Source organism: Haliaeetus albicilla, chromosome 20 (genome assembly GCF_947461875.1).
Source record: "Haliaeetus albicilla chromosome 20, bHalAlb1.1, whole genome shotgun sequence".
Taxonomy (NCBI): domain Eukaryota; kingdom Metazoa; phylum Chordata; class Aves; order Accipitriformes; family Accipitridae; genus Haliaeetus; species Haliaeetus albicilla.
The window spans coordinates 11,182,498-11,194,919 of NC_091502.1; positions in this window are offsets into that span (position 1 = coordinate 11,182,498).

The following is a 12,422-nucleotide window of genomic DNA, read 5'->3' on the forward strand; positions in this document are numbered from 1 at the left end:
TAGCAGAGTGAAAGCAGCAGCAGCTATGGCATCCGACAAACCTGGGTTTCACTGGAAGTCTAAATCCCTGCATCACTCAGGCGCTATTGAAGCTTGCAGCTACCATTAAGATAAAACATAAGTGAGCCAGATTCCTCCATATGTTAGCAGGTTTGTTTTGCATCAGTGACTTAGAATGTTTGTAGCTGGTATTAGGACTACAGAAAGATTTTAATCCAGGCTTAAACAAAAAAAAAAAAAAAAAAAAAGAGAGAAAAGACTGCATTTTAAAATAAATGCCGAACTTTTCTTGTTTCCAGATAATCACCTTATTTGAAGATGCGTGCTCCAGGTAAATAAGAGGAGGAGGGCAGGGAAGAAGGCCTTCAGTACTGACTTGGGGCAATTCATAGTACTTCATAATTTCCTCTCATTCTTTTTTTGGCTAATTTATACCAAAACAATGACTTTTTCAAACCACTAGTTATGCCACCAGTGCTTTGGTGTCCCTGGTGTCACCAGTGTCACCGGGCAATCTCGCAGCAATGCTGTGATCTAGCCATTTGTCACTCACGCAGCTTGAAATGGGACTCGCAGAGGGAGCACTGGATGACGTGACTGTGGCAGCTCTCACCCCCAACTCATCATTTTTCCTTCCTGGTCTCTTAAGGAAAATCTCCCAATGCTATGTCACAGTTACTATGCTAATGAATGCAACAGTTCTCAGCCATCAGAAAATATATTAGAAAAAAAATAGGTCCACTGACCTGAGACCAGAAGCAGCCCTTTTCATGTACCACACATAATCCTTTTAAACTTGACCTACTTTAGAGGACACTTCCATCCTCTCCTTTTACAGTTTATTAAGAATACCATTATTATTTTCTGTTACAGTTTTACTGTTTTTAATTTCCTACTTCAGACTATCAGTAGTTTTATTCTACACATTAGCAGACCATGGAATACCTTGCCTTGTTACTTCCATATTTTCTAATTGCAACACTCCATCATTAGTCAACTGGTTCATAATGTGGAAAGCAAAGTTGCTATTTCATTTCATGCTGTATAATACAATGCTTCTGGTTCAGTAATTACATTGTGCCAGACTTGTGATCAATCCTGAGATAGCTCACTCTTGATGGATAGCCCCATCACAGAGTGTATAAGAGTTAAAGGAAGAAGCAAATTTTTAATTTTACTCCTCTCTCAATTTAGCTACTTGAACATTGCTTTTCAGACCAATATTTATCTCACTGAGATAAGAAGAGATTACAGAAATGAGAGCTTAAAAGAGAGAACTGAAGTTTGAAAAGAATTTTCTAAAGTTTTGGTTTGCAAAACAGGAAAAATATAAATTAGACATTCTTCCACGGAAAGCTACTGTATATTACTCTGTTAATGGAGTGCAAATCTTTTAGTCACCTGTTTAATGTACTGGAGAAAACCATTACCTGCTTCTTGTAACTATTCCAAGGATTACGTGAAATGAGCTGATGATCTTACTTACTACTACTGCTCAGTACTAGGCCTGTGAAAAAAATTATTTCCAAAGGTTTTCTGCTTAGTCATAGCAGTGTTCGTGAGTCAAACAATTTTCTGAAGTGGCAGCCAACTTTCAAACAGTCGTAGGATATAGGAAGTGCCTTTTCCTAACAGGGGAAATACGGGTGCCAAGAGTGCAACATGGGTTGCAAGGACAGCCAGAATAGCCATGCCAAGCGAGTAAGACTGGAGAGGGCTATAACCTTTATGGACAAATGACATCCTAGTACCCCGAGGTTACAGCAGGGGAAAGTTTGATCCTGGTGGGTCATGTTTATGCTTTTCTGAGAAGCACCTGCTGGGAGCCAGATGAATTCTGGCCAGATGGACTATTGCTTTGGTTCAATAAAGCAATGTTTATATTCTTGCATATCTTTATATAATTGCATGATATGAGGGCAAAACCTATAGGTGAAATATTCCTATTTCTGTAACAAAATTCTCTTGTCTTCATTGCTCTTTGACTTTTGCACAGGGCTACACCTCCGACTTTTCCATCTTACTTCCTATCTGCCATCGTTTTAGTATATAATCCTTCCCCCAAGGACTAGCAGTGAGATCCCACCAGTCAGAAATAACAGGGTTAAATGCTTCAGAAATCCTGATCTCAGGTACCCTGAAGGGGGTTTGGTCATCCCACCAAAGCAAGGTGAGGCGGCTGTGTCTGCAAAACGTGTCAAGGTCATTCTGTATCCAAAACACTGGAAAGGGTCTGAGGTTCAGCGTTCAGTCATAGAGCTGGGTAGAAGTTCAAGGGAGAGAGGGCAACAGGAGGACTGGACTAGTAAGGCAGGTAGTACACACTCTGCTGTGACAATGGATATAAAAGACCTGAAAGTAGTTAACTATGATAATTAAACAGTAGAGAGAGATGGAAATGGGAAAACTGGGCAGCAGATGAGAGCATCCTGGGTGGACAGAGGCTGGCTGCCTGGCCCCACCGCCTCTTTCTCTTCCTCAAGAAGAAACAATACAGCATCGTTTTGGACTTTCCACTAAAGCAGCTCCTCCCAGCATCCCCTAAATGATGGATGAGCAAAACCAACATGCGAGGCCAGCTGTAACAATCGAAGAACAACAACACAAAAGCAACAGATCAGGAATTGGAGAACAGAGATGAAGTCAGTAAGTGAATACCAGGGACACAGGTGAAGGGTGAGAACGACAGCAGCTACAGCATTATTTATAGCATCTTACCTCCCTTCTTGGCTTTCCAGGATCAAAATGCTTTTCTATCAATTCAGGTATTCAATTGACTTTTAAATGGACACATCAGTACTATTTTATACACATTATTAACACAGAGGTCTTTTAGTTGAAAGACTCCAGGTTGTTTACAGGCACAGCAAACTGCTCCATCCAAGAGGATCAGGAGATGTGCTTTGAAGACAGATCAATTGATCAGTCACTTCATTTCTGGTATGTATCTTTTTGAACTGTTGCAGCAAAATAGCAATTAAGAAAGTAAAAACACAGCAGAAAAAGTGGGGAAATTGAATATACAAAGGTGAAGAGCTTTTGTTATTTTTCCAGGCCTGTGTTCAGATATGCTGAATGAGAACAATATTTTAGCCCACTGGCACCTTGAGCACTTGCAGAGCTGAGGGCCATTTGGTGATCCCTCCCTGGGGAATATGCTGCAGGATTTCTGGAGAGGACCTGAGAGCCCAGGAGGTGAAGGCAGGATGGTGGCTGGTGGCAGCAGAGAGACCTGGGGAGGATGAGGGTCCTTAACCCTGGGATCCCAGGGGCCAGTCTGTGTCTGAGTCTGAGCAGCTGGGGGAGGAGGAGAGAGGATCAGCCTCCCCCTGAGCTGTGACCGTCCACTTCCAACTGCCCAAATCTTTAAAGAAATGCACAACAGACAGAAGGGGAAAAAAAACCTCAGAGATAAGAGGTATTATTCTTTCATACTGGTTTCAGCAGAGAAAAAAATCTCATAGCTAAGGGCAGGAGACAAAAACGGACCAATCTAATGAGAACATTAAAAAAAAAAAATCTATGTTTTTGTTGTTTGATTTTATGGGTGTTTCTGCTGCTTTTCAAGACCTGCACAGGGAGTGGGCAGGAGTACACCTGCTTTTAGACGTGTGCAGGTCTCCCTGCAGATATCTCTCAGAGCACTGGCACACCATCCACTCTAGGGCTGGTGGCTGGTGGGCTAATGGCTCTCTAAATCATTCAGAGCAGACTATAGCTAAAAGAACTAGCACTGTTTCTTTTACAAGTGGGGGCTGGAGAGATCTTTTGGCTCAGATATAGAGCAGAGAGATTGTGGGCTAATCCAGAATGGTATCTCGGAAAGCTCTTACTCTTAATGGACAATCTAAGGTTTATCACCAACTTCTGAGCTGTCTCAGACTGAAAATAACAGCATTTCTGTCCAGACAAATATGCATTGTCACATACCTTTCTAAGAATTGATTTGTATTTGACCTTATATATAAGATCTAAATAATCTAAATTTTTAGCCATAGAACATCTTGATAACAAAATACTTTCTGGAAGCAGTTCTTTCAGAGGCAGAAATGAACACAAATACTTGCCCTACTTCATTTTTATCACAAAAGGACCCTTCGTGTGAATCAAAGTGCACATGCCGGCTCCTCCTCCTTCCTGGAGCCCACCAGCTTCCCTTCCTTCAAATTGTTTTCCTATCTGCAGTATTTATAATAATTGCAATGTTTCTGCAAGAAGGAGACAAGGCTGTTTATTTAGGAGGCTGTACTCAGAAGCTTGTCAGTTTAGCTGGACTGTTTGCTAGAAAAGAAAATTTAGTCCATTAGAAGATGCCAGCTTTTATTCAGGATGAGCAAACCCATTCAGAAAATAAGTCCCTCATGCCCTCTTCACACTGTCCCTTTTGGTATATGAGCATTTTTAAGTCTGAGTAGTTCATCTGTTTATTCTTTTTGTAGAAAAGAGTTATTTCCTGTAGAACAGAAGTCTTTGTGGGAAAGAAATTGAGCTCTGTGAGCTTCAGTTCACAGCTTTTCATCCAAGGGTTCAGAAGGAGGTTAGAGGAAACACAAAAACTGTGCAAGTGGAGCAGACTTTGAAAAGCCTTCTCCCAACCCCCTTCTGCCACTGCCAAAGTGAAGGGAGCAAACTCCAGACAGATTTGATCTGCCACCATCCCTTGGGATCAGCAGGACCCTCTACATGGCACACATAGTGGCAGGGGCACTGGTCCTTCTCCTGACCAGCACTGTGCTAACGTCCTCAGAATTGCCTGCACCAAGGGAGGCTCAGAGTACTCAGCAGTGTCTCTACTGCTCTTCAGTTGATAGAGGTCTGAACAGGAAAGTGTGCCTGTGTGTGTGTGTGCACATGTGCATATAACCAAAAGAAGGTTTAGGAAAATATAGGTTCTGATGGAGATGGACCCCATGGGCCCCAGGATAAGAGCTGCCCCTAAGCCCGCCCGTGATGCAGATGAACACTTCTCCAGCGTGCTGATGTGCTCTTATCCAGGCACGTACTACAAGTCTGACACACATGACATTTTTAGTTGGGTGACATTCATCAGTGGGATGGAAGGACATTGTTGTTTTCCTTAATTATTCTTGTCCAGTGTGGCACAAGTGATCTGGGTCCTGTTGCAGGGGGTTTCCCAGTTGCTGCACAGCCTCCCCACCATCACTGTGCTTCTGTAACTGGAGCTAAAGAAGAAGAAAAGGGTGGAGAGCAAGGACAGTTGGAGAATTCAGAGAAGAGCCCAAATTAACAATGCTAGCAACTCCCAAGGAAATTTGAAGCATGTATCCCTATCTAGTGACCAAGAGGACATCATGGCCACTGATTCAAAGTCTCCTAAGGAAAAAAAAAAAGAGGGAAAAAAGCGCACCTCTTTGAGACTGAAAAAAAGAAAGAAAGAAACAATATCCTTTGCTAAGAAGTGTTCATATTATTCATTCATGGTTATTCAAACAGATTGGATGAGACTGAACTAAATAGATTTTAGGCTGAAATCATTTCTCTGAAAGTAATGGTGAACTTTCATGGTGAGACTCTCAGAAAATTAGGGGTGCACCCAAGGAAAAGGAAATCGTACAACTGGAAGGGCAGGATGGAGCTGCTCAAGTAGGTTGCATACCACATCTCCCTGCTGGAATATATTTCTTGTTAAAGGCCTGGGATATGGGACTGTCCTGGGATTAATGTCTGAGATAAGTGAGCAGGTCCAGAATTGTAGCAGATACAGTTTATGTGGCACAACTTCTAACACCATTGTTTAGAGTTAATTTTAATTTGATAGCTAAAATGGATACCAAAAAGCAAATTTCCATACAACAGATGCAAATGGGGAGCTCTGAGACTATATTTTCAGGTGAGCCAATGTTTTCCTATCAGGCTTGTTTTCTGACAGTGTCTTTGTTTCCTCATAATGTAAATTCCATGCTGATCTTTTTAATCCTGCATTTTCATTGGAAATATTTGTCCTAGGCTTATCTCTGATCCTTTGTCATTGTTATAAAAAAATTCAATCAACCTGAAGTTCAAACTGAAGTTCTAAATTCTTTTTTGTAGTGAGACAGGGAGTAAAACTGAAGTGTCTTGTTCAGATTTCCCAAACCTCAGATACAATGGAAGCCTGGATAATTTCTGCCCAATATACAGATTTTTTTTATACTGGAGAAGGAAGGGAAGTAATAGGGACTGAGCAAAAGGAGGAGAAATGGTAGGGACTTGTTTTAAACAAATACTAAAGGAAAGAATAACAAGGGATTTGTGAGAACTAAAACCAAACATCTCCAAAGCCTGGATATTTAAATTTAGCATTTTGGGCTTATTATTTATTGAAATCTGAAATCTGAAATCTCCAATGGCACTACTGTGAACCTCTGCAACCCTGTGAGATACTGTTTCATATGTGGTGGGAATCTTGAAGGACAAACAGGTTTGCAAGAGCTGAGCATATTTATGACAGCAGCAGAAAGAATGGCTCAAATCAATTCTTAGCACACTCCCCTTCAGTGGCTTCCTATACATCTGCACCCAAGTTTGACAGCATTGCCAAGCTGAGTCAACAGGGTTACAAATGGACAGACAACCTCATCACAAAAATACCAGGCAGTTCATCTCCGGAAGCACAACAGAGGATGCAAAGACTGAAGGAGAATGGTAACTGAGACATGGTTTTCTCTGTAAATAAAGGCTGATGTCAAGACTTACTGGTGTGATCTGGGGGTAGCCAGCACTGCTATTGTCTGTGCAATACTTTTCCCAGGATTACACAAGAAATTTCAGTTTCAAAGAGAGTCTGTCTGATAAGTTTTAGCAGCTCTCACGTATTCTGCAAAAAAACCCCCACCAACCCCTGTGCACCATGCTAGTGATATATACAAAGTAAAACAGCCAAAAACTTTTTGTCCTTTTTTTGTGTGTGTGTATGTGTGGGTATATAGGAAATCATCCAAAAGAAATCAAATTAAGAAATGCATTGCCAATTATCAAATATACATAAATTAATCTTTGCCTGAAATACCAAGTCAGAGGACATATTCACCTACTCATCACATTTCCCACTGAAATTAACAGAATAAGGTCGTAGGCCTGCAAGGAGTAGGCAGGGAAAAAGCCACCACATGTTTGCTGCAGCATGTGATAATAACTCACTGCCGAGCGTGGTCGGGCTCTCATCCCACCTTGTCCTCCCTCCAACAGTCTGTGGCTGCCCTGGATTTGGGCGGCCGTGTTGCTCCAGGATCAGCTCTGGGGAGAAAACCCTGTCCCAGAGGTCCTGGGTGGGAACTTGGCTTCATCCTTCTCTTCCAAGTGTCCATCCAAGGCTGGTGGCAGTGGCAGGGCCTGGGAGGTACCCTCACTGACTGCTCACTGAGGGAAAGGTAGCAGCAGATGAGAGCATCCCTTCGCTTGGGTTACAGCTGGGACAGCAAACCTGGCACGTCCCCAGAGAGAGGAAGAGGCAGATCTACAGCTGAATAAAGGCAAGGCAGGGGAGTTTTCTGTCTTCACCTGCACACATCTGAATGGATCTCAGAGGGCTGCAGTGAGGTTTCCCTCCTTCATGCCAAAGTGGTCGTAGCTTGACAAAGCTTTCGGGAGTATGAAATATGACTGACTAAAGCATTGTGCTGACACAGCCCAAGGATACATGTATCAAGAGTGACTCCAGGTTGGAAAAAACTGCTGGACAAAGAGATATTTAAATAATAAATCAATTTAATTCATCTGAGAGAAGAGGTCATGATGACAAAGCTTGATTAAGGTCTAGAAATATCTACATGGGAGAATTCCAAGGGTAGAGTGTTATAGCAGATAAAGGCAAAACAGCACAATCAAATTCCTGGATGCAGAAAATAGCTGCGCTTAACTTTGAAAAAAGACACTTTTTACCCCTGAGGGCTTGAAACAAAACACCTAAGGATCTAGATTTTCTTTCACTCAATGTCTTTAAGTCAGTTCTGAATAGCATTTGAAAGCCCAGCACCAGCATGGGAAGTGCTGCGGGCCGTGACATGTGTGCCCTGCAATGAGATGCTTGTAATTTTCCTTCTGGACTGTAGACTTGTGAGTCTCTGAAAAGAGCAAGGGATTGTCCAAACTGCCTGTGCTAATAGGTGATCACAGTCTGAGTTCCTCAGGAAGATAAACACTCCAGGTGGTAGGTGGGTACTGTGAGATGGGAATCAGCATGCACCACACAAAGATTAGCTTGTGAAACCAAATGACCAGCCCACATCCCAGTGTGGGTGTACCCATTACCATCAGTGTTTTCTCTATCATCTTTATATGATATAAATTATATCATATGCTGATAGATGCTCCTTGTCTCCTTGTAATCCTGCCATTTTTTTGTCTTTTTTCAAAATAAACACCAGAAACCAGCAACCCCTTGGGCTTCATGGTTTAGTGATGGACTTGGCAGTGTTAGGTTTATAGTTTGACTCAATGATCTTAAAGGTCTTTTCCAACCTAAATGATTCTATGATTCTTTTGCAACAGTTTGCATTCATTCTGCTACAAATGTTCACTCCCACCAGCAAGGATAACCACTCCAGCACTGCCTCTATCCACATCACCTTTTCTCTGGTAGGAATTTGCTATAGCTGCTCTCCTCATTCTTTTGTCTCTTTGTTTTTCCTAAAATCTTTTTTAGAGATGTAAATATCCCTCTTTCCTGTATATAGGGAACTGTGTGCCTATAGACAGTAGAAGTTCAGGCAACTACATGTGGATCTTGCAAAATGGGGAGTCTCCTAGAGAAGGGGACTTGGAAAATACGTGGCACCTTATCAGGAAAAGAGCAGAAGGGAGCAAGGAGGCTATGGGGAAGCAGGACATTATAGGGGACAAGGGTTTAATATATGGTCTCATCTTTTTAACACTATTCATTTACCAGACATGAATAATCCTTGGTGAGGATGCCAGTTCCCCATTGGGATGGATGAGTCAGGATCTGTGGGTGTGCAGGTGACTGTTAAATTTTGTGCATGATCAGCAGCTTAAATCCCACTCTTTAACATCATCCCCCAGCACACACTGCTGCATGACATGCTTAGTATGAACCTCCTGTTCAGCAACCTGTTCCTTCTGTCCCAGGAAACTTGTTGCTTCCTTCATCTTTCTGACTTCTCGCTGCCACATTGGCTGCAAAGGGTTTGAAACTCAGAAAATTGCACTCATCAAACATACATTTAGACTGACACCAAAGCCTCATATCAGACAGTCATGCTTCCCTTTTCTTTTTAATTCACTACGTAGGAGCTGCTTGGCCATCAAACAACTGTTTTTCTCTCTCTCTCTAGGTTGTCCAGAATAGGAACAGTATTGTTTCACGTTGTAGAGCCAGTGTCAGGAAGGAAACAGTCCTCCACTAAAGAACATCTTCAGAATAGTATTTAACTTGCAAGAAGCTCAAGGCCATTGCAAGTTTCTGCACCAACCCCCACTCAAAGCTGGGACATAGCACCTCAGTGTTAGATCAGGTTGCTCAGGACTGTGTCCAGCAACTTTTAAATATCTTTGAGAATGGAGGCTCCACAGCCCCACTGAGGTGCCCGTCTTCACTTTTGATGAACTTCTCTGTGAAAATTTTGTTTACAAATGTCTAACTTGAATTTCTGCTTTTGCAACTTCTGTCCTTTTGCTGTCTGTATACCCCCTTCAAGCCTTTGTATGCAACTCTTGACTTGGTGTTTCCGGAGATGCTCTCCATTTCCTTGGATTGGTCTTCCATTGGATTCATCAAACAAGATGTTTGGACTTTTGCTAGACCACTAGTAACAGCTTGGTACAAAAGATTTGGCCTTTCTATGTCTCATTCCAAGGACTTTCTCCAAGTACTGTCTGCTTTTGTGAATACTGCTGTAGTTCGTTCTTTGTTTCTGTTTCCTTTGCGCATCTTTCTGTTTGACATTAATGGTAGCTGGAACTGTGGAGTTTGGCATTTTTTCATTATTTTTATTGTGGCCTGACACCAGTCTTCACAATGACTGAAATGTTGCTCAGCAGCATTTATTCATGTGCTGATGCCCTGCATAAATTTTCAATACCACAGTTGGAAAATACACAAATCTTTTTCTTTCCCCTTCTTTCTTCTAACAAAGAACATAAGAAAGGATGTTCTAGAAAAGGACATCTTTTGTCTTAGCATCATTTTACTGAATACATTTTTTTTTAAGTTAATTTTAGCATTTATCCAAGGGAGCTAATTCAAAAATAGAAGAGAAAGTTTTCTTATTGATGACTTCATACTTAACCAAAAAAGAAAAACATTTTCTCCTGCCCAGAAACTACTTCTTCTGCTTTCCACCTACTGGGAAACCCTTCAGATATATCACCTTTACTGAATTGTGGTGTTTATCCCATATTACAAACTTAATGTAAGGGTATAAATCTTATTTTCCTAATGGATATTAAAGTAAACAGGCCTGAGGAAGTACCATTGAAATATTTATCTTCTTTCAGCTGCAGATTTAGTCAGAGGGAAGTTAGGATATTTGACATTTTATACACAGAGAAGCTTTAGATTTACAAATCTTCATGTGTCTTTTTTTTCAGAGGCAAGTTCATAAATGAAGCAACTGTTCCCAAACTGTCACTGTAATGTCACTCGCTTCCATGAAGTCATCACATCACTTCTGTCGCTGTAACAGCCTAACATTGTCTGTTGCTGATGTCACAAAAACATTGCATTACCATCATTTTGAAAATAACTATGAAGTGCTGGCTTTAAATGCAGCCTTTCTGCAATATGTTTTGCAGGAAATCACCATTTTAACAAGAAAACTTTTGAAAATGAAATATTAATTGCACTGCAGCTTGTAATTCATCATAAGGAAAAAATATTTCTGATTTTGAAAAACATGCTGTTTCCTTTTTCTCTTATTCTTTTCTATATAGTATGAACTGTTGAAAAGTTTTATATGAAGCTAACAAATTGCATAAATAGTATAGAAAAAATTGAACGCAATTTAAGATGGACAAATGTAAAACTGGATACTTGAGTAGGATTAATCTACTACAGAAATGCAGAATGAAGGATAAGTGGCTCTGCAGCTTTACTAAAAAAAAATCAGAAAGAAAATGCACCAACATCCTCATACTCCTGCAGATAAAATAAATATAAAATTTAGGAATACTGTCTGCAATGCACATGAAGGAATCCTTGTGCTTTAATTGTGACCACTCATCAGGCCTGAGCTGGAGGCAGCTTTCGATACGGGGTTTCATGATGGATGTGGTTCAGTTGGGAAGAATCCTGGGGACAACTCTGTAATCAGTCTGAGGTTTAGAAGTTAGTCTGAGGTTGGCTATCATGGAGGACTGGAGATACTATATTGCCTTGAAAGAGTGGGCTGGGTGGTGACAAGATCACAACCTTCATCAGGGATGAATCAAGACACCTTGTCACAAAGAAGAGCTGCAACAGAGAAAGAAACCCCAGGGGGTGGGAGAATGCCGTGGGGTTTGGTGTAGGTGAGCAAAGGAGGAACTCACAGCAGGGAAGGAGATTCATGACCAAGGGGTGAGCTGGGCTTGGAGGGAGCTCTGGCAGGAAAATGCCAGAGGCCAGAGCTGTTGTGGGGCTTGAAATAAGGAAAGAGAGCTAAGAGGGTGTGCGGGACAGCAGGGGAGCTGCGAGGAGGAAAGGCAGCCAGAAAGCAACCAGTAGAGCAGGTCCACAACTTGCCTGTTCAAATTTCCATTTTTATCAGTCCCTTTCCCCCTCACTAGCTATAGCTCACTGATGCCTGACAGGGCAGGACGCTAGTCTAGAATCTCACAGACAGGGAAAAGGGCCGAGGTGGCCCAGCAGGGAGGGAGGCGGAGAAAGGATGGGGCCAGAAGCAGGAGCCAGAGCAAAGCACCTGAGCAAAGGGCTTTCTGCTCCTCTGGTTTGCTGATCCACAAGTGGCCAGGTGAACACCACACAAAGTGACTTTTTGGATTGTGACCATTACTGAGACTTGTAAGAAGATGAGATAGTATGACTCTGGTTTGGGTGGATGTCACTTTCCTTGAGCTGATGGAAAGTCAAAAGCCTCTCTTGCCTTGTGACGATGTTAAATCTGCAGACACCTTTTCTCAGGTTGACCACTAATGCTGTACTACCACACACAGTCCCAAAGAGCTTCAGTGGTCTTCAGAAAATGACACAGTGACAACAATGCTGAGTGAAAGCATCAGCCCGTTTCCTCTTTGGGCCAGGACTCCTATGATTTATCTGTAGAAACATGCCACGGCATTTGCCAAAAGTAGAAGGAAAAGGTTAATGCTTGTAATTTTTTTTTTCCTAGGTTAATTTAATGTCACAGTGACTCCTGGTTTTCAGTTGCTAACAGGGAGTGTGATAATCAGGTGGTCAGGTCTGGGTGGATGGGAAAGTAGATAAGCATGGTGGACCAAATCCTTTCAGCTCTGACCTTAACGGC